Genomic DNA, 26111 nt, shown 5'->3' with positions numbered 1-26111 from the left:
TACTTGCGTTACTGTTCCCGATTGTCATGACTCTATCGAGATGGAATATTAGCTGTACATGCAGCAAGTTTCTTTCAAGGAAAATCAAGTAGAGAATTTGCTTGTAACGCATGCTATTTCCGCAATAATCTTGACCAATTTTTTTAGTCCACAAATTCGAAAGATATTACGTATGATGCACATAGAATTTCTTTGTAATGTCTCATTGTTTCACCTACTGCTTCTCTAGTCTCCGTAATGCGATCACCCTCGAATCATTTCATTATTTTTTATTCATTAGTTTTCTAATGCAATTCTAAAAAAATATTTATTTGTCATTTCCACTGGTTCAAATTAAAATTCCATTCAAAGGTCTCAATCTTTGAGTTTAGCATTTAGTTATTAATTAGCTTTCGTTTGATCAACCAAATAATTATTTACGATGTTTTGCGCAGTGTACATAAATATCATTAGTAAACATCAGAAAATTAAATAATGTCTCCTATATATTTTCCATGTGAAAAAAGTTACGGGAGACTAATTAAGGTCAATTTTTTTAAGAGGGCACTCTTTTCAATTTCCTAACCAGTTCATTCATGTGAAGAATTTGCGGATATTTTTTATGCTGCATGGTTTTCTAGCTTCCTTTGACGAGGCATCGTGAGATGAACAAAGGGACATTTGTATCAGCCATAAGGGAAGATAAGGGTCATAATTGAGCCTTTTATGTTTTCAGCAAATTTGAATCATATAGCGAAAAATATTTTCAAAAAAGATCGTCCCAAATATAAATTATGCCATATCAAATAAATTCACGCGATAATGTAATTCCAATAACTTTGTTGTTAGCATTTAAATTAACCTTAAAACTGCTCCGAATTTTTGAATGCATCCTTTACACGTTCCTGGTTTCAAATTTAAATTATTTTCCTTGACGTTGTTGTTTCATTGGTCCGATTCGGTGGATTAAAATAAAGAATCCGTAAAAAAAACACGTGATTGCAAAACACTAGCTGAAAGGGATGATTTCATATAATTGTAAGGCATAAAATGCAATTGGAAAGGCCGAATTAAGCCTCGCCATTCGAGCGCACACAGCAGTGTCCTCATTAATCCCGCGTCAATCACCACGATGCATACACCCATGAGACGAATATAAAATAGCGCGGCATCAATACAATTTTTCTTTCCCTTGCATTCCCTTCGCGGTAAGTGCACTTTTTTTTCCTCCCAGTCTCGAAAATGTAAAATTGCCGTGTCCGATGCCAGCTGAGGATACGTACGTACACGATTGCATTCATACCAATAACATCACAGAGATACGATCCATCTCTTAATTTTTCTTCATATTTTACCCAATTTTGAAATGATTTGATGTTTGATTGAATACTAATATTAATGCGGGAAGCAACTCTATATCCATTTTTTGTTAGAAAATTTGCTAATTATAGCTTAAAATTATTAATTATTGTCCACGAAGGTAAAAAGGTCCACTGTTTCATGTAGATATAACATGTCAAAGTCTTGGATGATAAAACATAATTTATCCGTGAATAAATTAAAAAATAGAGATCAGTATCCATTCGTATTAAGGATGTAAAGGTATATCATTGGACAAAATACTGATTTTTTATCAAGTTATTACTCATTGTGTTTCTCCATTTTGATTTTTATCTTAAAATTGGCTATTGCCACATATTCCATTTATTTACATCCCCTAGATACTCTTATCAGCTCTTCAAACTGATCGAGCGCGAGTAATTTCTGTACAAGATGCCAAATTTGCCGATAATTTTATTGTTTCAGAGAAGTATCAGATTAATTCCTATGAGGATATCAAAATCAAACCCAAGGTAACTTTTATCCCAAATTTAATCACCCAACCCATCAATATTTCGAAACCGTAGTAATAAATGAACATTTTAAGTTCAATCATTATAGTTTTTTCTATAATGATGGAACCGGATACTAAAACCTTAGTTTGTAGTCTGATACCTGTGCCTTGTGTCTGTACCTGAACCTTTTCTGGGAGTTAAGGGTTATTATCACTGGATTAAACTTCATTTTACATCCTTCAACTAAAAAAAAAACAATTCATTTTTCCCTTCAGAACGACCAGTAACGTGTTCTGGTAGTTATTCATTTGAAAAATGTAGTGACGTATTCTGGAAGTCATTCATTTAAAAATATCTTGTTTTGCACAATAGCAAATTTAGCAATTCACATTTGGCAAAGAAAATCAAAGAAAGCATTATTTCAATTCCATTGCAACATTAATGAGTATAAACGTATCAGCATGGCCACCCATAATTTTTTTCTTCCCTTACATTGAAAATAATGGAGCAACAAGAGTGTGCCTTTCAAATTGCTTCCAAAAAGTTATGCAAGTTATGCAAAGGTCGTAAAAGCTTAATTTTCTCCATAAATTGTCTAATTACTTCATTAAAATAATAAATCCATTTGGCAATTCCTTATTCCGGTATCTAATTTATTTCTTGGGCTAAAATTTATCGTGAGACTATGGCGTCTAGGATATTAGCGAAAACGTTCGTAGAAATCCGAAGATAAATAAAATTGAGGGTTTTCATAAGGAATTGATAATGAAAATAAAATGAATACTCAGCTGTAATTTTATTTAACTTGCTTACGTTCTAAAAGGAATTTTCTTAATATTTCCTTCGTAAGAACTATATTCCATCATTATTTTTTAAGGCATAAATATGTTGAAGCAATCCATCGCATTCCTTACTTAGTACTTATTTCTACTGTTTATTCCGAACTCTTGGGTGCATGCTACTCAAATTATGTAGACTTTTGCCCACTCATAAGCAATTTAAGAATAGACAGCCATTTCTCATGCGCAGAAAATAATCACTTCGTATTTGATGTACGAGTGAGTCTAAATAACTAAAATTGAAAGAAGCTATTTTTTTATTAGGGTTCAAACGCAACTATAGTTGGTATCAGTTTACAAAAACTTAGAATTATTCAAAGAGCCTAAGGAAAAACTACCATGAAACAGCGTGGAACTTTCTTTTTACTAATTCAAATGTAATATACTTATTTATAGTTTATGTTTTCAAAATTTTATCCTGAAACCATAAAATATTATCACGGATTTTGAATAGCCACTCAATTTAACAACCATATTCTTGACTTTTTTTAAATTCATAGATATCATATTTAATTTTGACGCATGCATATGTCGTTTGAGCCAAAAGTACTGTCAAAAAAGAGTTGTATTTACAACCATTTTTGTTTAGAAAGTATGAAAATTACCGCTGTTTTATAGATCGTTTCAATTCATTTTTTCTTGCCTTTTTCACGGCCAGCATGGAATAAAATTCAATTTTCCACTTCTACCGACTGATTGGAACTTTCAAATAAGTTGGCTCATTCATTTACTCTTCACTTTGTTTTTTTTCTTCCAAGGACCTTTTCTAATCAGTCGTACTATTCCTAAATATTTTTGTAATAATTTTTTGAATAATTGTACATCAGCATGGATTATAGTTTTAATTTTCCAAATTAATTAATGTAGAATTCCCTCATGGAGCCTGTGAAAACCTCCGCGCGGTCACAATCAAAAAATTTGATCAAACAAGTTATACTATTACAATATCTTCTTGCAAAGTTTTTCCAATGCTGACTAAACGTATCGCTTATGTTATAACTCATATAGGTGTGGACTGTTAAGTATGATAAAAGACGCTAAGTGGCGCATGTACGCAGTTTTCATCACAGAGCATTATCGTTATCGCAAGTCACTCTTGAAATTAGTTTGATGTCGCTCTCCCATCTCGAAGTGTACCTTGAATGGCTAACACATGAAGTGAAATACGTATCATTTCCTCCAATGACATGTCTTCAAGCGCTGAGATCTACCACTCATTCAAAAATTTTCAGTCTACAGGCAAAAATATCTAAAATACGAATATTAATATGGGATACTCGATAGCATATAGGAAATTGATTGGGAAAAGGAAGTGAAAGTACTTTGATACCCACGAGGGGAGGAAGTAATGATATATGCACTCAATAGACAGTTATTGGCATGAAGAGATCGAATAAAGATCCCAGGTGTTTCAGCACCAAGTCTGTTCGACAGGACCTGATATATTTATTGCTTCAGGATTTAACTAAACCAAATATCTCCCTCCATATGACATGACACATCCAAGACACACAAAGGAGTAGACCAGCCCAATCTCAATTCCTGAGTTGATTATTTCCAATACTAAAATCTCCATTCCATTATCATATTGTTACTGCATGCTTCTTAATTTTCGATTGCTAAAAGATAAAATGCAGTGAGTAGAGACTGATTAATCCTGACAAGAAGGTGAAAATTGGTGTATGAAGACTCGTGAGAGGTCTAGAGGCATTAATAAGATTTCCAGTTCATGGGCAAGTTTTTTTAGGCACCAAACCCATTCAGCAGGAACTTGATTTTTCTTTATTACTCCAGATGTTAGCCCACTACAAAGTTCTCCCACCCCTCAACATGACACCTCCGAGAGACACCAAAGACCAGACCAGCCCAAAATATCACAATAAATTCTCTAGGGCGGGTTCTTTTCCTCAACGCACCCTCTTAAGTCCCACCCTGTCCACAGTCTCCCCTTCCGTCTGAGCCATTCCCTTCAATCTTACGTCAGCCATCTTTTTTTTCCCCCCCGAGCGACTCACTGGAGAAGAGGGCATAATACGAGTTCTAATGGGGGCACCCTCTTCTTACATACAAACCCTTTACCCCTTCCCTTACGGTTCTGTGTCGCTATTCTCACCTGACCTCACGTATAATCCCCCTACCGCTCCCCCTACTCCCCCAACCCCCAGCCCTATCACGTCTCCTTTCGCGAGATACACAGCTGACCTCCGTCTCCCTCCTAGTTAACGCGCCAAGTCGCCTCCGATTTCCGACCAATTGCTTCCCCCCCTTCCACCCTCGACTTCCAAGTGCGTGACGTGTCGTATACACTTGTAAGTACGTGCCCGCTAAACGCGGTCGTGAGATGTCAAAGTGCGAATATTTTAAGTTTTTTCGGGAGTGAAATGGAGTGTTTTCCGCGAAGTTTATCGGGGAGACCGCGGGCTTTTTTATCGTCGGCCGCGAGTGAAGTGGCGGCCGAGGCGAAGCGTGGATCGCCGCTCGCTCCTGCCGAGAAGCGATCGGAATTGGATGTGTATTATAGTCTTACTATCCGAGGAGGAGATATTGTTTCCTTACCGAGTGAAAATTGTGAGATGGTGAAGTGCTTTAGCTAGCCAGTGTGAGAGTCAATTTCGGAGGATGCTATGTGAAGTGCAATGTTTAGTGCTTCTCTGTTGTGTGGTCATCGACAGTGGTCGAAGGGGTTCGGGCATGAGGCGGCATTACGAGTGAAATGAGTAAGTGATTGCAAAACATCTATAAATAAATAATTTTATTTCCCTGAGATATAGCGCTAAATTTATCATTAGTAACAAGCAATAAAGTGATGTTTTTAGCCTCTAGGAAGTGCAAGGGTTACGTTACATCTTGCCGTCAAAAATCCAACTGACTAGATCGCATATTGCCTAGTAATATTTTAAGTGCTCTCAAATGTTTTAATTACAGAATTGACATTTTTCATTAGGTCTTATTGATAAAACCATTGAGCTATTGACTTCGAGTCAATGCTGATTAATTTAACAATGGCAAAAGATCAAGTATTTTATAAGCACCCCTGCAAAAATCTATTTAAATGAGTCGCATAAATTCTTGAAAAGAATCATTTTGTGCAAATGAGATTATTTTGAATTATGAAATTAGCACTTATTCCGTCAGAAAACATTTCTCCATGCCTAAAGCGACCATTTCTTTATAAAATGAACTCAGATTGGGAAGGACTATGATATTTCGACTGCTTGAACTGATTCTACTTACTACTTCTCATTCAATTTCCCCATTGATAAATCGCATGCTCCTGATAAGCGAAGGAATAATAAATTCTTTTCGAATAGACTTCAGAAAATAATCTTTGATGCAGCAAAAGTTTTTCTGATAACATTTCAATAGTATACCTATTGTGATAATTTCAACGAAACATTAGTATTGGTGTTTTTTAGCGGCCATTTTATTTTTTCGCGTATTACTGCTTGCACCAGTCTTAATTTTAATTTGGCAATCCACCGCGGTCCAGCATTCCAAAGGAATCGCATTATTCTTTTGTAGAAATAATACCAAATATTTCATATCGACTCGATTTTTTATTCAAATTTTGATGAAATTATGTAAAAAGATCAATTGTTTCTTCAAGTACTAACGGAATGTGTATGATAAAAATACCCATGAAATATAATTTTAACTAAGCTCCAATTTACTGGTATGTGATTGAGAATACTTAGTGAAGATACCATTCACGTCTAAGGAAAGCCATCAACGTTTGAAGGCCATTGATGAGGACCAAATATTCCCATTTCAAAAACATGAACTGAAATGTAAATTTAGTTACTTTACGATACAACATCCTCAATGTGGATATAGTACTCATGCTGTTGAATATATTATCATAAATGAAAACAATCAGCTATTCCTTTATCTTATTTCAAATATTTGTGAAAGAGAGGCACTAATTATGAAGGCGGACTACGAGGCATCCACATTTACCGGACTTCACCCTTCTATGTCCTTTAAAATGCTCAAATACTTCCCTGATGTGGAATTAATTTTACATAGTAGAATGTGGCTTACGAATGAATAAATATGTATTGTAGAAGGCACTAATAATCTTTTATATGCAGTCATCATGCTATATAATTAAATCTAGCATTCTCTTGAATATACCTGCTCTGGAAATTAAAAAGTACTAGTATTTAATCCATTCATCCACTCAGCGTTGTGCCATAGGAGAAATGCTATGTTGGCTTTTTATATGGCATGAGACAATAGTCATTGCTCGTAAAAAAATATCTCTCAATATGGCCCGTAAGTTTGAAAACTTACTAGGATGAGCATATACAACAGTTTCCAGCGTCAATTGAGTCACATGTAAATACGGATCGATGTTGCAGATATTCCCATATTAGCAGAGGTTATCTTTCTAGAGATGATTTCACATGTAATCGCTATTTTTGTAGCATATGCCACACTCAAAAATCTTACGTTTCCATAAAAGAAGTAGCGTCTAAAAATTACGAATGAACTAAAAAAGAATATCAGCAATAAAAAACTCTATTTACTTTTTTACCTAAATTTTACGTAAATTTCTCTTTCCCAAAGATATTAATTACATAATCTATGTGTCGCAGATACATTTTTATCGAAGTATGTACCCAGAATTAACACAATTTCAATGTCATCCTAAAAAAATGATTTCACTCAAGAAAAAAATATGCGATTTGTTGAGCCTTTAATATCTGTTTGTAATTATCCAGTTTTATATCCGAATTGATTCAAATAAAAAAATTAGTATTTGTTCCTTACATGGCAAACTTTTCACTTCTCTAATGCTTTATTCCATGCCTCTGTGATAGAATTCATTATTAAGGGTTAGAGAAAAGACCATTTTATATCCCCCGCTATTGAGCCGGCTTTACAAAATCTAGTCTCTTTGAATACTTCTTTTCTTTTAAAAAAATTGCATATGAATTAGATTAAATGTATAAATTATATCGAGAAGTAAAATGGAAAAATTGAATTTCTGTAAAACACTTTGGCCAGAATAAAATAATTATCGTCGCTAGTGCGTAGATACATGAAGAAGTTAATAACTACTCTCTGCGATAATTTTATTTAGGGATATATTATAAGAGAAAAGCTACCACGTTAATATAGACTATTTAATACCAATAAGTAACGACGGCAATAAAAAGAAGCATCCAACACAAGTCGGAGGAAAAAGGAGAAATGATTATCGTGTTCTGACAACATGCAAAACGTCCTTTATATTTATATCAAATTTTATAGTTAATAATAATAAATAATAATATTTTCTATAGTAAATTTTTTAATAAGCGATGAGTGGGTGTAAAAACCTTATTTATACATATTTGGCAGATCCTGCAATAACTTAAAAACTAACGAAACTACTGGAGGTTAAGTGAATAACAAGTGGAAAGGGATGAAAAATTAAGAAAACAGATAACTAAGCAGTGACTATATTTTCCCTTTTGAAGGCGATTTTTATACAGAAAGATCAATTGTTTCTTCAAGTACTAACGGAATATTTATGATAAAAATACCCATGAAATATAATTTTAGTTAAGTTCCAATTTACTGTATGTGATTAAGAATACTTACTGAAGATACTTTAAGTTTTTTTTAACCCATATATGAGTAGTCATTAACACATATTGTCACAATAATATCGCTTTTCTTTCCTAAACGCGAAGGAGCAGGTGATAAAAGAATTCGGGGTAGAATGGGGTATTAACTTCAAAACATTAAAAAACAAGCACATAACGGTTTAAGAAAACTACGTGACATATTTAATAGACTTTTTGAAATGCATTGAACACAAAAATACTTTAATAGAATGGAAAAAAATCTCAATGATAATCTTTTCCCAACATTAAAAAAATGTCATTTGCCCCGTTTTGCCCAATGTCTGGGACGGAATGAAGAAACGTGAATATGAATTATAAAAATAAATTAAATATGGGACAAAAAATCTCAACTTGTATGATCTTGTCAATTACTTTGAATTAATTTTTAGGTGCGATTCATTTTAACTTAAGTCTTTTTTGCAGCCTTATCACTATATTCACTTTCAAGTATAGAATCATCGGATTCACTATCCATCCGCTTCGCTGCACACGAGGAGTAAGTCCATTTTTTACAAATGGAATATGTGACCCTTCAACTGATTTTTAATGAAAATCGTCGATTATATGCCTAGAGTTGTCTCTTCGCCTCCCATCATTCTTTTCACTATTTTTTCTTACTTCCCCGTTCTGCCCTAAGAATAAATTTACGCTTACCTAGGAACTGACGCTCGGCAATATCGTTTATTCACACGTTCAATTGAGTAAAACTAACGATAGTTAGACGTGCCTCATATACATACCAATAATTAATGTTTTTTAAACGCTTGAGTATGTATTAGCATTAATACAAAATCTTCAGGAGTAAGAAAAAAACGGCTAAAATTCACACAACTCTCAGTTCATACTTATGTTAACACTCAATTAACTAGACCAACATGGATGCAGAAGGTGAGACAGCAGGTTAATCCATCTACTCTCTGCTAGTTGGCAGATACTCCTAGTCCCCAACCTCAAACCCCATTTTTCCCCGACTACCGATCCATCCCGTCTTCCCCTATATACATTTGGAGCTAACAATTAATTTATCAACAAAATAGTTTTCTGTATCTTATCTTAAATTCTGAAGTATAAATAGTGAATATATGCTCTAAATTCAAAGTAATAGAAATTTTTAGCGATGAATGCTATCCAAAAGTGCATCCTTCATAGTCACTACATTTTGAAATTTATTTTTTTTTCTGCCATTATTTCCTCAACGACTATATATGATCCTACGTGTTACAAGTTTCAATAATCATTTTAAAATTCCTTGACTTTTTAAAAGCGGATAATGGACTAAATAATGGATTAGTTTTAACAGACACATCCTGGATTTTCTAATAAACAATATGAGTGAATTTCAAGAAACGCTTTCTCTTGACAGTAAGTTTACATCGACGCATCACAGTGATGATAAAAAATTGATATACAAAAACGTATGAGGGAGCGATTCAAAGAATGCTTTTAAATGAGAAAAAGAGAGATTTTGTGCTGGAATAGTTACATTCGCATCTTGATATCTTTATTTTTTCTCATCTTTGAGCTACTGACGATGAGATGAGATCAAAGATTATAATACAGAAATGGGTAATACCCTCCTTGTAATAAATAAAATCCAATAATTTTAACCTTATTATTTATTACAGTTTATCTCCTGGTATGAATCTGTATCTATCTATCTATCTGAATCTATATCTAAGTATGAACTGAGAGTTGTGTGAATAATTATTTGTTACAGTTTATCTCCCTCCTATTATATTCCATTTTCCTTACGTCAGGGTGTAGAATGTGCTGTGACCGGAATAGAAAGTTATAATATTCAATTCTTTACATCTTAGATAGCATGAATGTCTTTACAAAATAATGGAATGAAAAACATTTTCGGTATAGGACGGCAGAAAAAGAAAGCATTGGTGCCTCATAAACATATATTTTACGTATGCTACCGAAATGAAAAAAAAATTTACATTCTCAAGATACGATTATACTTTTATTATAGATTATGTAATAATATATTGCAGAAGATGATGACAGCTTTTAAGGTTTCCTTGCTGGCCATGTCGGTTTACTCTTTTCGGCTTTTTATAGGGTTAAGGTATCAATTTTGGGTGATTCCTTAACGGTGCAAAACCCGTCAGGATTCACCAATCACCCATAACACTTACAACGTGCCATTCGAAGGTTGTTAGCAGTGACTTGGGAGAGAGAGTGGACACGCATCTTATGTGACGAGATAGCCATTGACGCGGGTCCGAGTAATCACCACGCATGTATGTGCTCTGGAGGACGCTTTATGTGTAACACTCCTTTCAACGAATGGTAATTTGAGCTACAAATCTCGGGCTGAATTTTTTAGAGCATCAACAAGTTTACCCACCGGGTGGTGGTTCGTAATGAGGAAAATGGCCTTATTTTACGTTCTTTTTCCCAAAGATCCATGGTACCGTTGTGAATACTTGCCTTGATGAAGTGACGATGTCTTGTTTGGAGGATAAAATTTCCCTTCAAATCTAACATGCACTCTCAGTCGTATTTTTCTGTTAACCATAATTAGTAAAATGAAGCACACAATCATAGACCTACATCACTCACGGTCTCAGCTCTATAAGTATTCGAATTAAAAAATGGGATTTGAGCTTTGTGGTTGTTATTCAGTAAAACAGAGATGTTCCTGAATTATTTTGATTTTAAATAATAAAACTGACTATAAACTTTCCATGATCGATTATTATTTTTAATATTATGAAGCTATAAGTTTCTTCACAACCAGAGGTGCATGCATGAAATTTTAAAGCAAGTTTGGTTTGAATTGATAAGAAACTACAAATCAAGTTATATAAAGAATTTCTTGAATTTCTTTCTAACCCAGTAATTTTTTCATATCTTCGTCTGGAAATCTAACTCAAATCTGTTTTATTTCAAAGTGAGTATATTAAACTATGAAAGAGCTTGAGCCTGACATAGTAATAATGCTTTTGAAAGGCACATCCTTTACTTAGTTTTGAGAGAAATGCAAAGTAGCATCCGTTTCTGTCGTCTGTCCATAGCAATTTCTGTCGGCAGCATTTTAGTTATCTTCGGAAAGTATTTGAATTTGTAATTTAAATTTTGACTTACAGGGTAAACTTATTTGAAATACTTTTTTGTTTTTAGGGCGATTTTATTCAGAAACGTCTTTTGATTGTTGTTGATTGCGCTTGGATGATCGAGTACCCAATGTTCTCATTATTTCTTAAAGTTGTAATCTTTACAATGTAACTCTTTAACGTAGCATATAGTTTCATGGCCATGATAGCATTTAATTAAGAACCTATTGGTTTTAATTGTATTCGCGCTTTACGATACTATTTACGCGGAGAGACGGTACGTATATAGAGCTTCAGCCAACGCTCAAGCAATGCTACTAGGAATTCTTACAAACTAACACATTCTAATTTATTTCGCAAACGTTTCCTTCAAAATTGAGGAGATATTTGAGGAGACATTGAGCAAGATTATTTTTTATTGACAATGAGTTTAGTAAGTCAAAATCTTTCTACCTTTTTCTTCGGCGAATGAGAAAATTGTAGGTATGATCTAAAAACACAGAAAAGTATGATATCATTGCTGATAATGTAATGATTCATTAATATTAATGCTGAATATTCCTCTAATTTTATATTTTCACTTAACCCAATCTAAGCTTACAGTTATTGCTGCTATATTGAATGTCTGTTATTTAATATTTGTCATAGAAGATTTCCCCTGGAAAAAAAACTTCCTTATTATTACTATTTTTTAATTAATTACGCAATTTTGCAATTTCAAAAAGCAATAAATATGGCAATATAAACTCAAAGCGTAGATGAAATTATCAGTTATATGTATATCGATACGGGATACCTTTGGTGAAGAATAAGGCACAAACGAAAAGTACCTGAGGAGGTACTTCTCGTTTGTGCCTTAAGAGGTAAACCTTTGACTTTAATGGTGACGTATTACTCCGCAGAAAAATATTGTTTATGAGAATATAGTGAGTTAAAATTTTCAAATTTCAGATAGGAAAATGTTGACCAGGGAGTGCTTAAATAGAATTTGAAAGTTTCCACTTAATAGCATTCCTTTTAAGCAATTAGTATGTTACCAAAACCGACCGATGAAAAAGGAGGTAAGCGTCCAGTTAAAATGACTCTCACAGAATGAGACAAGATGGCAAACGTGGGCATTTCGCACGCCCGGAAACGGAAGGAGTGTGTTTCGGCACTGTTTTGCCGACTTTCCTGTCGACCCCATATCAGTCCTGAATACTATTTGAATATTCATTCTAATTCTAGAGAGAAAAGGCAAGAAAGACGTGGCATAACGTAATAAGTATCACCTGCTTGATTGAAATGCTTACGGAATTAAATATTCGCTTTTTAACTATGATACCAGCGTCCATTTCGAAATGAAATAACTCCTTTTACATCCTCGAAAATCATATTGGATTTCGCTGGGCCGAAATAGTCTACTCACACTATAATATAAATGTATGTTTAGTATCCAATGTATTGCATTTGTGCACTGGAGCGTATAATAGTAGATGAGTTGAGTTTATTCAAAGTGATGGAATCTTGGTAGCTAATACTGCATATTATGTACTTGCATTTGACTACCTAACCGCCTTTCGTAGAGTTTTTTGGGATTTTTTCACTGTTAAAATTTCTCCTTAGTAGAAATAACCATATGATTTGATCTCAGTAACTTTTATATCTACTTTCATAAATTACAAACTAAGGATAGGGATGCCATAAGTTCCCTATTCTTTTCCTTTGTCTTATTGCGTTGCGCCAATCCAACCAATTTTTTGTTCTGAAGCCCTATTATGAATCAATATTTTTCTTATATCAATATTTTGTAAACCACTTGAGCCACTGGAATAAAAACTGCCCTTGAAGCTTGCTTATTTGAAACTTGTTTGGGTCGAATGAATTGATTTTCAACTTCATAAAACCATTAGAACTATAGTGTATTTACTTTTAAAGAATATTAGAAGAAATCACGCAAAATGTATTCAAATGGGTTGGGAGTTTATTCATTTGTCATCAACATTCCTGAAAGAATTTCACTGTCTCTCCTGTCAGTAAAGGCAATGAAATTCTTTCCACAGTAAAGTTATAACAATTAAATGCAGTAAAGTCATAAATATATAACGATTCTTCTTATTTTTCATAGTGCATGCAGGGCAGGTAGAAATGACTCCACCAAGAAGGTAGCATAGATATTTAAAACCTTATATTTAGTTAAAATTTTCACTTTGACCAAGTTATTTTTAAATTTTAACGGTGCCCCCGAAAAATGCTCGAGATGATGTCCTCTCTGGTCATCAGCCGGCTTGAAATATTATCAGATGGAAAGGACTGAGTGATAATGGCTGTTTTTTCCTTTGAAACGTCAGGTCTCATCAACCCTTACAGGAAGCTGAATAAAAAGGCCATTTATATTCCCATCTCTGGCCACAAGATTTTTCTATAAACTATGCGTCGAACCCGAGACCATTTGGTTGGTAGCAATTTGCTCCACACTAGGCTACTACGTTTCCTTAGAGAACCGAACAAGTCCTCAGCTTCGATAGCTTTATGCTTTTTCTACTGAATTTTTTAGCAATATGGATATCCAGCGCCACTTATGCATATCACTCCAAACTTACCCTTTCCCTAAAGATATCTCTTTCCGCACACCGTGATGGAAGAGATATCCTTCATCCATGAAAGAGTTCACTGTTGGCGCTGTTTTGAAAGATAGAAAAACTTTTCTACTTCAAGTTATCTGCGCCAATATTAAAAGCATATATTCATGGAATATTCCTATTTTAAAAAACGGGGGTACTTGTTTCAGGAAGTGAAAAGTATGTTTCCGGAAATGAAAGAGAGGTATCGTTAGAAGTATTTCTGTCAAGTATGTTATTGTTATACATATTCAGTCTACTAATTCATCAATAAAATAAAACTGAGACGATGAACTGTGTCGTTTGACTTATAATTCACACAATGCCTTCCGTTGAATTATATATTTGATTGTATTATTTATCCTCATTTTTTCCATTATTTCTGTATTATAAAGATTAGTTACCGCTTCTCCTCATACTTCTTACCCGTAGGAGTAACAGTTAACTTCTAAAATTCAGTTATGTATCGCCCAACTCCTTAAAAAAATACTATAAAACGTGAACTACAGCTGTTTGACGCAAACATATTAAAATTTCATATTGTTTTATTGAAAGAATGAAAATTATTCGGAGAAATAACATGTTTTCTTATCACTGAGCGTTGTAATTGCATCAGAAATATCAGTTCATCCTAGCATTCAATACGATATATATTTTCTTTTGAAGCTGTAAAACATCAGCCTAACCAAAGATAACTACTATTTTATGCATCAAATCATTTTTTCATACGCCACATCATGGCAACATGATCATCTGTTTTTCTACCTCTTTATAGTTGCAATATTACATTATATTTGATAAAATAATCGCATGTTTTATTATTGTAAGTTATAATAAAGAGTACCATACATTTTTATCATATAGTATACAATTTTATGATTCTGTCATCGTAACTATTGAGACGGATACTTCAATTTATATTTCTAAATGTTTTATAGAACTAAGCACATGTGGTTTGAGTTTTTTCTTTGTGACCACCTTCTATGTTCTTTCTTAACTCATTGGCCTCCATGATTTTCTGCTATATTTTACATAATTTAACTAAATACACATTTGCAAGCGTCAATTTATATCTATAACGCTTATATATTATAACGTCAATATAACGCTTTTTCTTATGGGCTCGTGATAATCGTAAAGTACTACGAAGTATATTAGTCAATTCAAAGCATTCCAATTTAGTAGTAATAAATAGTTTAGGTCTTAATGGCATTGATCGATATCTAAAACCACAATAATGTACTACCCTAGATGTAATAAGCAATTACTCAATTAGCTGTAGCGTCATTACTAATGTGTTTTATTCATCCTAGCGCATAAGTACATCGATTAAAGTACTTAGAGGAGGAAGCTTCGCTTATTAACGCATTTTCTTAGTCTAAATAGTAGAAATACAATTACATGTGCTCCGTAAAAAATATCTGCTTTTTGTCCATTGTGTTTGTTTCATAGACATCAAATATTAGTGTTCCCCATTTACATGCAATTCATACAAAATTCACAAATTTAATTGGTATTTAATTATATTTTCGGAAGGGAAATATCAGTTGAATGCTGTTTCTGCATGCATATGTAAATAAAAAAACTAGCCAATACTTTTCATGTTGGTCAAAATTTGGAAACCTTTTGTTGGTATGTTTTCAAATTAAAATTGAAATTTTGTGATACATGTATTCTTCTTCACCTGCATTTTTACATGGGTATTCAAAGTCATACAGAAGCCGTAATTTTGATACTGTAATTCTGAAAGCATTATCTTCATGGAGGTGGGTATTGTAGCCAAAAAGAAAAAATAGTACAATATAAAAATCTTGTCGTGTCAGGTAGGTAGTCGTTCTCTTATTTAAATTTTTCCTGCGCAGATTCAGGAATAATTTTGGCTGCTCATTTTATCGTGACTAATATTTTTTTACCGTTCACGAGAATTCTCCACGGCATATCAGAATTAGTGAAGAGTTCTCGGGATCGCCACCGGGTCAAGAACTCCATAACTATCGTTATGGGCAGTTATGAAGTTCCTGACCCGGTGGCGATCCCGAAAACTCTTCACTAAGTCTATTCGCTGGGAAAGCTCGAAATGTTTCTATCGTCAGAATGTCAAACTACCATTAACCTTCATTTTCACGTGAAATTGATGTTTGATTATGTAATTTACTGATATAAATTAACGTAAATTATAATAATATAAAATTTCTACAATACACTGAAATCTTTTTTTGGTGAAACGATTGAGTGATTGTAATGTATAAGGTGGCAGCCGTGTCTTGTTTCATACCCCCCAGCCCATTAGGTTTTAACAATTTTACTCCAGGAAAGTCCAGCTTTAGTTGAAGTAGCCGGATGAAACCTTGATAACGTCCTTTTTTGCTGAAAATATTTTTACTGATCTAAAACAGCAAAAACTATTATAACTTTTTTATCTTTATAGCATTTTCAGGGCGTTTCCATCAATAGGTGGGAGTTATTTTTCATTAAATATTTTTGCTAAATTAAGAGAAAGAGTTAAGAGAGGTATAGAGGGTAGTGCAATATACACTGGTTAACCAGTATGGATTTTTTTTCAGATGTAGATATATCATTATATTCACCATTAAATATGCTCATATCCTCCGATTCAATATTACTAAAGATTCCAGGATATAAAGGAAGATTTGCATGGCCGCTCTTTAGATTCTGCATGTAGCTACACAGAAAACTGTGTCGCACTGAATGCTAACCACTGCAAGATGTGATGGATCCCATGATTTTTTAAGGACAGAAAGGATTTAGATGAGGATTTTACGGATAGAACTTATTTCCATTGCATCATGCCATATGCATAGCAGCCAAATATAAGTTTCATGCCATTACGTTTCTAACTCGTTCTCTAGTAGGCTAATGAAAGATTACGACACCAATTCTGAGAAAATAATGAACCTTTTTTCATTAAACGAAGTTAAACAATACAATTTGTTTTATGCATATCTTCAAATCATAACTAATTCTTGAATACTGATTTTTAATTCAATATCGTCCTATGCAGCAGTTATGACCAGCGTACCTAGTATCAAATGCTATGAAATATGAAAATAAGCTATCTTTTAACAGATTTATTTTGCTTAATGTATTTTATTGTATTTTTACACGTTCATGAGCTTACTTATAGAATGGCGAAGCCAAATTATAACAGCACATTCACATTTGTAATGTGAATGCGCAATTTTAGTAGGTAGAGAGGCTTTTGGCCTCAGCACATTATTTGATATAAGAGAAAAGTCTTAATCTGTTTTTAATTGGTTGTAACAAGGTCCGAAACAATAATTAGGCATTTTCGATCTCAAAGTATCATTATAAGCTCCTCTGTACTTCGGGTTTTGTTGTAATGAGGATATTTTTTATATTCTATTTGTTATTAATGTATACATATGAATTTGAAAAATTATGTAGCTACTTATCGTGAAACATGTAGCTGCGCTTTGAAGAACGGTTTTGGGAAGATCCACAGATCTCTTGTTCCATTCAACATCGAAACGAGTAACGGCTCTTGAAGAAGATAAATAAAAAAATCTCCTCATGTAACAAGGCGCTCTTCGAAGAAATGATGTGTCCAAGCTCTCAACCCGATACGCCCAAGTATCTCCAAGGGAGGGACGGGGTGGAGTTTTACCCCCTTCAAGAGCACACGGGCCTGGAGACTGGCAATCTTCCCATCCGAAAGGATTCACTCGTCCACTCTCGAGATTTTTCCGCTGCACCGCTCCTCAATTGTTTTCCTTCTTTTTCCTTCCCTCTCCTGCGCGCACCACGATGCAAATTCTTCCCATGCGGAAGAAGACGGAGAAGAAGGAGGTCGTGGAGGAGGGGCACAACCTGTTTTTCGAGTGTATCTCTATGCTACATTGTCTCGCTCTTATAGTGGGTGGATGGTCTGGGAACCCGCCCACCTGCCTTCACGTTTGTGTGGCAGAAAAAGAAAACATGAAAATAAAAAGGATGACGTAAAAAATAAAATACGCAAGCTCGCAGAAAAAGTTAGGCTGAAAAAAAAATAAACGCACTGGTAACGCCGTCGCCATTACCCGTGGGCATATGGTTTTGCTCATTCTGTGTTCTTCCTTCTTGTTGCAGCGGTCGGGAATCGGCGGGAGGAGCGGCTCGCCGGCGCGGTCCGGGCGCGGCAAGATACGCATCTCCACTGCGGCGGCATTCCACGCCACTTCTCGGGCCAAGGGACGCAGCGGGTAAGTCCTTTGTTTCGTTTCTCGCCAGCAGGCGTTCATCTCTCTGTTCTTCTCGTGAGACCCTCTCACTCTCTACCGCCGATCCGCGCGGAGCTAATCTTCCCTCCCGCATTTGCACTTCCTTGCCGGCGTCGAAATCTCTGATGGAGATGCCAGCTCTTCAGCACGGTCACGCTTTGCCCAAGCAGGCCACTGACTGCGGTGTCTTCCCCACACTGTCAGGATTCCCTAGGAATTTCTAGTCCGACAGGAATGTGAAGTTATAAAGGGTAGATAGGCCTAAGATACATTCTATAATATGAGTGGTAAATGAAAATTCATTCTCTATTTCTCATTGATTCTAAGGTCCAACCCTCTCATCAGGCATTTTGGAGATCATAATATCATTTCTAGCTCCATTTTAGTTCAGGTTTTAGATAAATGCGTGGAAATGTTTTTCAGCTCGTTACTCAACGTAGATACTTGAATTTGAGAAATAGTATTGATACACTTACTGAAAGAGCTTTGTGCTAATGATATTATGGTAACCTCTTCTCACACAACGCCTAATTGCGCCTTGAAATTTTGCCTAATGTCGACAAGAACTAGTATGATGTGTGCTAATCAATTTTTCACGTAAATATTTGTTTTTATGCATATAACAATACAATGGTATTTTAACCAAGCACAAACCTTTAAAACGATATTGCGATATAATCCTAACGAAACGCCGGAAAGACTGCATTAATCTTCGACTTACCTCAACTGTAAATGTGATATTAGGCACGCGATTTCAGTAGCTTCTGCGATGTTACCTACGCCAAAGGAACATTTAAATGGTTCTTTATAGTATGATTGACCTTATTAAAACTCGAAATACTTATTTAACTCTATACATTAATTGATAAATTGCATGTCATTCTACCCTGACAGGAATGGGTATAGGCTTAATTTTCTCTTTTTTGAAAATAATTCATATGTTATGAATACGTGTTTCACGTCGCATTTTTCTTTTTCAGCAAATTCCTCGACATATCATTGCCAGCCATTTTGTTTTTGTTTTTTAAAATTCTATACACCTCGTTAATATTCATTTAATAAGTAGGATTGAGTGTTTATGGTATAACTTACACTAGAACATAGCAAGATGATTTACGCACATAATGATTACACATGTTCAAGTCATGGAGGTAGCTCTCACAGTCCCTAGTCCTGGTCCAGGCCGGATTGTGGCCTCATCTGGGCCAGGTAAAAGAAATAAATCAAATCGAACAGTGAAGGTTTTCTAGCATCGCAAGAACGTAATATCTTAACTCACGGTTTGCGAAGGGGTATATTATTTCTTATAAAGTTAGATATCAGCTAACTTAAGGAAGCTTAAGTAAGGCAGTAAAAAAAACAAGCTATTAAGCGATATGAATTCGGAATGATGCAAAAAAATATTTTAAGCATTTCAGCGTCTAATATTTTTCATTTTTTTATCATCATGACAGAAAATAATTCTCAAAATATTTATTCCGTCCGGTAAAATAGGTTATCTGCCTAAATCTCTGCCTAAAAAGATGAGACTAATGTTTTCTGTACTCACAAATCATAAGAAGACCAATATAATCCACATCATAACATTCAACATATATTTTAATGGAAAAAGGACATACTTCATAACTTTGGAGCATATAATTTTAAACTTTTTGAATAAGTAAATTTTTTTTCACAGAATTTCACGGATTTGAATTATCTATACGCACAATCTGGTACTTATAGTGCATTTCAACGTCCAATAGCATTCATATTCGTGCATAAATTATTTATTATTTCGTTTTCTGTTAATTCAGGCTTCAGCATAGAATATCGTTGATTTGTTTTTATTTTAAATTGTAGAATAGTAACTTAATAATTGACGAGAAAATTTATGATAAAGCTTTGAGTTCGTTAGACACGCAGAAGTCTCATATGCTGTGTGCGACGAAATCTCTATCAAACGATGGCTGTGCTTATGGCTTATGGAGGTCCGTGGCTGGCAGGCAGTTAGTTTTTTTAACCATTGCTGATGCTATTGAACTTGAATGAATTGATGGTTACAAGAGGGGATAAAGAATACCATACCATAATTTTAGCATATATTCCGAAGATTGAGAGCCTTACATTCACAGACGATCGGACCCACCTAGATGAAATAGGTGTTTTCTGATTGTCTAGAGTTGTGGGCAGGTCATATATTTAAAAGTCAAACATCCTATTTATAATTCAAAGAAAAATTGTAATGATTTAAATGATCAAATATTAAAACGCCACCAGGATAGAGTAAAGCTTAGAATTTGAGACCGCTGCGTATCATGTCATGTTATTCTCTTGGTAAATGACGGCATTTCCTATCGATGTAGTAGGAAAACATCGCCTGCATCAAAATAATGAAATCTACAGGATATTTGGTTATTTCACTGCAGCTGAGTTGCTGTAAGGGCATGGAAACAGAAAATATGTTAACAACGGGTCATGACATAAATTACAATGGATCGCAGTGTACAGTTGATCTTCATACCGAGCTTTTGCATGTAGTGCCGCCATGAATTCTGCGGGCATGTAGAACCTAAACAAGGACAATTCCAATATTTAGGTCATTAATGTGCCGTACATTTGAAAAATTTCGTAAGTAAGCGAATAAAAAAATACATGAAAGTTTTAGATTACGCATTTGATTACAATAATCTTATAGCAAATACATAAATACGATGAAATGCATCAAAGTTGACAGCTAGGAATTTACAGGCAACTGTTCTGTTTCACCTCTATCCAAGGTCTTTATCACGTACTGCTGATGTTTCAGTAGAAAAATGCAAGCTATATGGAAGGTAAGACGATCATTTGCTGAAAATTGAGAACTTGGCCACTACAACGTTGAAAACCTGAATCCCGAGATCCGTGAGACATAAATGCAGGGTAAATCCTGAATATACTTGGGCCGTTGCAGGCGGAGGAATAAGAAATTTCTGAAGGTGACACTGCCGTTTGTTGTGTGAAGGAAAAAGTGGCGGAAGGATGGAAAATCTTTCGTAAAAATTTAAGAGGCAGCAGGAAGGTGGAACTTTGAGAAAATGCATCAAATAATGACTCCATTTAGGATGACTCTTGATTTCATGTCTTCTTTCTCTGCTTCTGTGCGTTTATTTTATTCAATTATCGTTTTCATGACACTTTAGATGCTTCAGCAACCATTAGTATATGAAGAACGTGTTCCACGTGCATCCAGCACTCTTACTCGTAGGTTTATCGTTCTTAATTTTTTTCTCTATTTTGCATACGCAAGAATATAAATAAAGATTTCAAAAATAAATATTGTATACGTATTAAGCTGAATTGCTACCTGACATAAGGCGATTAGTGATCTAGATATTGTTTCTATAATGTTGCTGGAAGGGTCCATTTAAAATAAGTGTTACATTCTTTCGGCCTATAGTTCATGTCGGTTTTCATTAATATAAATTTCTTATTAACTCCAAATGAACTTGATTCACAGAGTATATGGGTAGATATTATTGCTAACGTGCTTTAAGTTCAAAAACTCGTTCTTGCTAAATGTCAGGAGAAAAAGTACGGTAAAATTAATAAACAAGCTTCAATTTATTATCGATTCATTAGACTTCTTGAATTCTCGTCAAAATATTAATTCGGAGCAAAGAAATGAAAAAAAACAATGTACAATTACGATGTGTAATGCTATGTAATTTATATGAGCTGATCTATCCATTCAAGTTACCATTAATGCTCAGGATTATGAAGTATTAATGGAATGATATATGCAACCACAAAAAAGCTATGACCAATTCCCTTATATTAATATTTTTATGGTGGTTAATAGTGCTGAATGAAATGATTCAACTTTCTGGTTTTTATTTAATAAAATTATTCATCATTCGATAGGCAAGTTACGCTCATAGGCAATTTCTTTGTATAATGAATGTTTTCTGTACATAGATCTGTAACAGTTTTACCTTTGAGCTGATGATTTTATCTTAATGTGTATTTATTATAAACATACTATGCTGGAATCTAAACCCATTTTCTTGAAATCCATCTCTTTCTTGCGATACACCATGATAATGTTCTGCAAGTCTCACAGCAATTTCCATTCCTAGAAATGATCACCAACGTGAATATCATGTATGGGAGTTGAGGCTGTTCGCACGCAGTTACTGTAATAAGCAAAGCATTAATTCCTGCTCAACTTTCAAAAAATTTAATCGTTCAAGTACTTCAACAAATTTCTGATGGGTGAGATAGTATATTCTCCATTCGCATCGTATTATTTGAAAAAAAACTTTTATTGGTCTTTCACGTTGTAATTTATTGCAAATTAAAATCTAACAACCATTTACGCATGCAGGAAATTTAATTTCACGTTGAATTAAAGATAAAATACCGGAGACACTAAACGAACATCGATTTCTTCACTTTGAGGATTCTTCATCGTAGTACTTGCAGCAGTAAAAAGTTGACTTTTTCTACATGGTGTACGTTGTATGGTTTCCACACCATGCGGAAAAAGCCAAGTTTTTTTCCCTGCATCTCTTACTAATTTCCGATTTAAAAATTTACTTCGTACTTTCTCATATCGCTACTCCTGGCGCGACTCGTTTTCTCCTGTTGAGTTAAAATCAGAAGATACCTTTTGGAGGCCATACGCGCTTGCGCCTGGTGATACCACAAGAATATGGTGCCAACGCTGAGCATTTATGTACCAATTTCAATAGAAACTGAAGAATCCTTGGGTAAAATAGAGGCACCCCCAAGTTTTATGCCAAGAGTGACACAATGACAAAATCATTTTTTAAGGCACAGACATAGAATTCATAACATTTTCATTTTTTCGTCCATTGCTTCTCATAGCAGCCTCTGTTCGAAACTGCCAAATTAAATTTCCATTTCATCAATATCAACTTTTTGTATTCTGTCTTTCATTAACTTGTTTCTCAACTTTTGGTGATAGTGTTCTTTCCAGCCTCTGGATGCGGCAAAAAATAAGATGTATAAATTTTAATTGAAAAAAATTGTACGTCTACGACCCATGAAATATAATAAAAATTCTTGGTTAATAATCAATTAAATTGCGTATAATTAATGGAAATGCCTTTCTTTAACATAATTTATAACACTTTTTTGAAGTCATTGCATCATAAATTATACTTAAGTAAGGTTAATGATAAACTTTCGGATACGCGGTTGGCTATCAAAGCATGCTGTGATCGACTAAAATACTATTATTTTAGCTTCGATTACATAACTCAGTAATCATTACCGTATCCTTTGGAATGCCAATTTATCAAGTTGCATAGATTTTCTTCCTCAAAAGATACTTTTATAATGTATCTAAGCTCCATCAAACGAAATAAAATTGATTTTTTTACCGTCTTCCGATGTGGTATGTTTTTTCAATGACTTTCACAGGAACATACAAAAAATTAGAGATTTTTTTGTTTAAAGTTTCTGCAAGAAATGAAGTAATATTACTGTATTATATTTGTGTCTACAGCCATTACCATTCAAGCAGCATAAAAATAAAAGATGATGATTTTTCTGCGAATAACAATAATATAAATTACATACAAGCATTTTTACCGTACGATTATTTACTGTCATTACAAGAATTTGCTGCGAATAATAAGTAATTAATATAAAATGGTCTATTCACGTCGCAAGGAACACGGTTTTTTGTCCATTTTTGTCCCTAATATCAAATTATTTGTCCCACTAAGGCATGCAATGACTATAACCATGGATTTCATTAATCCTCTAGATTTTTTTCTAAATCAGTTCTCAGGATGCTACCCTTCTAATCATTCTGAAAATGAGGTGATACATTTTAAAGTATTTTCTACAATTACTCTCCCTTTTCAAAATAAATCACCACAAGGCAGATATTATTCTCTCGTTATCAGGTTGGAATTGGGTTTTCATTGCATAAGTTGGATATGATCATGCTTCAAAATCATAGCTGGAAATTTGAAATTTCTCTATTACGCAGGAAATAAGCATTTATTTTCTCATCATAGATAAGCATATACAAAATAATTTTCATTGATCATATCTTTATCCCAGTATTTATTCTTGGCTGCTCCATAGTTATTTCCAAGACATTTTTATTCGCCATGTCGGGATTCATCCATAGGAGATTAAGTTAAATTGATGTTCTGAAATGGAAACATTTTTGATCTTTTTTGCATTATAAATCAAGTCAAATAACATTCGACTTGATAAATATTTTATCTGATTGAGTTACCTAGTTTTCATCTCACTGGCTATTCTTAAGATATTTTAAGGCATTTTCCAGCATAGGTAATCCGAAAAAACCTATTTATAATTTCTATAGAAAAAATGTTGTTCACCAACGTATATCGCGATCGAAGTTTTGAATAGGGTTATGCAAGGGGAATAATTTTTCCTAGTGACCATGCAATTCATATACATTGAAAGCATCCGTGCTTTACTCATTTTATCAATTATGGACTGTAAAAAGTGCGACGCATATAACAATGATTTGTATCAAAGGTACAAAATTCATAAATAAAAATACCATACAAATAATGCAAAACTTTATGTATACAAGTTCCTGTTAGGTATTAGAATTGTGGACCAAGCGGCTGCAATAGCCGCGACAGTTTCAGTTCCCGCCGCAAGGTGGTGCCGGAGGCATTGGAAATCTGCAGCGAAATGGCGTCTATGAAACTTGAGTTCTTTTCATTTTATGAATGCGCATGTGAGTCAGTATGACTCACATGCGCAGACTCATGACTGCGCATATACTCAGTGAGTCGTTTTTTTGCCAATAATCTGTCCTATTTATGCCTTCCACTAGCGATGCAATTGCACGGAACTAAAAATATGAATAATATATCTATTTTTCATAAATTTCTTGAGTTTAATATGATTAATACCATAGGGTTAAATTGCACAGCCAAACTAACCTTCTAGTTGAAACACTGAGTCCATGAAGTAATCATTCATTCGACTACCTACACATGACTTGCTTCAGTTTATTACAATGACTATGAATTTTTCTCCATAATTAATCTTCTTTGTTAAAACTTCTATTTGCGTTTTCAAAAGAAGTGTTTCCCAATTCGTTAACAACACTCTGGGTGTTTCTTTTCTTTCCTCAGGCGTAGTTATGCATAGCTGTTTTTAAACTACATCGTAGCCATGAAAAGGATACAAAGAATACTGTAACGTCTATGCTGGTTCCTAATAAATGTACATTAATAACAATCCCAGTAATCACTTAACTTATCTATATATTTCGTAGCCGTAAAAAAATAAATAGAACTCAACTTTTACATTTCTGGGTACGATTGATAGCAGATAAATGATTAAATAAGGGTATAATTATAAAAAAAGCCTTTTTTTACATTTAAAAGAAGCTTATTTACTTAAGATTTCATGGGATCCTCGGAGGTATTTGTCTCTAATAGATCAGCTTTAGGGGGCAGCCAAGTAAAATATTTGGTAAATATATGTAACTTGACGTCATCTATTTGCGCTTACCATGTTTTTGTTGTTTGCTTGCGCTAACGTTTTTCGTTTTTGAGGCTACTTTCGAGAACTTTGCGGGTCTTACAGAGCGCTGTTAGGGAGGTTTAATATCCAGTGATATTAGAGTTATTGTGACAAAAAATGCAATGCGATCGAAAAATTGGTCGTTGATTGTCTTCTTTGCCATGCTGATGTAAAAGTATTGATTTAATATCTGCATTATTGCACTTTCACCCATGAATAATAAATTTAAAATATAAAATTATTTTGAAATATGTGACTTTTATAACCACCGTAAATAATCACGTGCACATAGTTTTTCGAAAATTTTCCGAACTTTCCCCGAAATATAAAACCACCGTGAACAGGATGGTTTCATAATTACCTGCGCGAGCTAAATTTAGCTTTTACTGATATTTTTTTAAAGTTCCCCACTATTTGCGATATAAAAG

At 34.1% G+C, this 26111-nt stretch overlaps 1 long non-coding RNA gene across 1 annotated transcript in view; it reads left to right on the top strand.

The window, feature by feature from the left end:
- The window catches only part of LOC124156906, a 352033-nt gene that overhangs the window by 112313 nt on the left and 213609 nt on the right, over window positions 1-26111 (top strand). Inside the window, exon 4 of the long non-coding RNA XR_006864426.1 lies at window positions 18041-18153. This is a non-coding gene — a long non-coding RNA (uncharacterized LOC124156906). The remainder of the gene's footprint in view (window positions 1-18040; window positions 18154-26111) is intronic.

This window comes from Ischnura elegans, chromosome 4 (assembly GCF_921293095.1).
Source record: "Ischnura elegans chromosome 4, ioIscEleg1.1, whole genome shotgun sequence".
Classification (NCBI taxonomy): Eukaryota; Metazoa; Arthropoda; class Insecta; order Odonata; family Coenagrionidae; genus Ischnura; species Ischnura elegans.
Note: the sequence above shows the minus strand (reverse complement) of the source record. Positions and strands in the feature narration are given on the sequence as shown.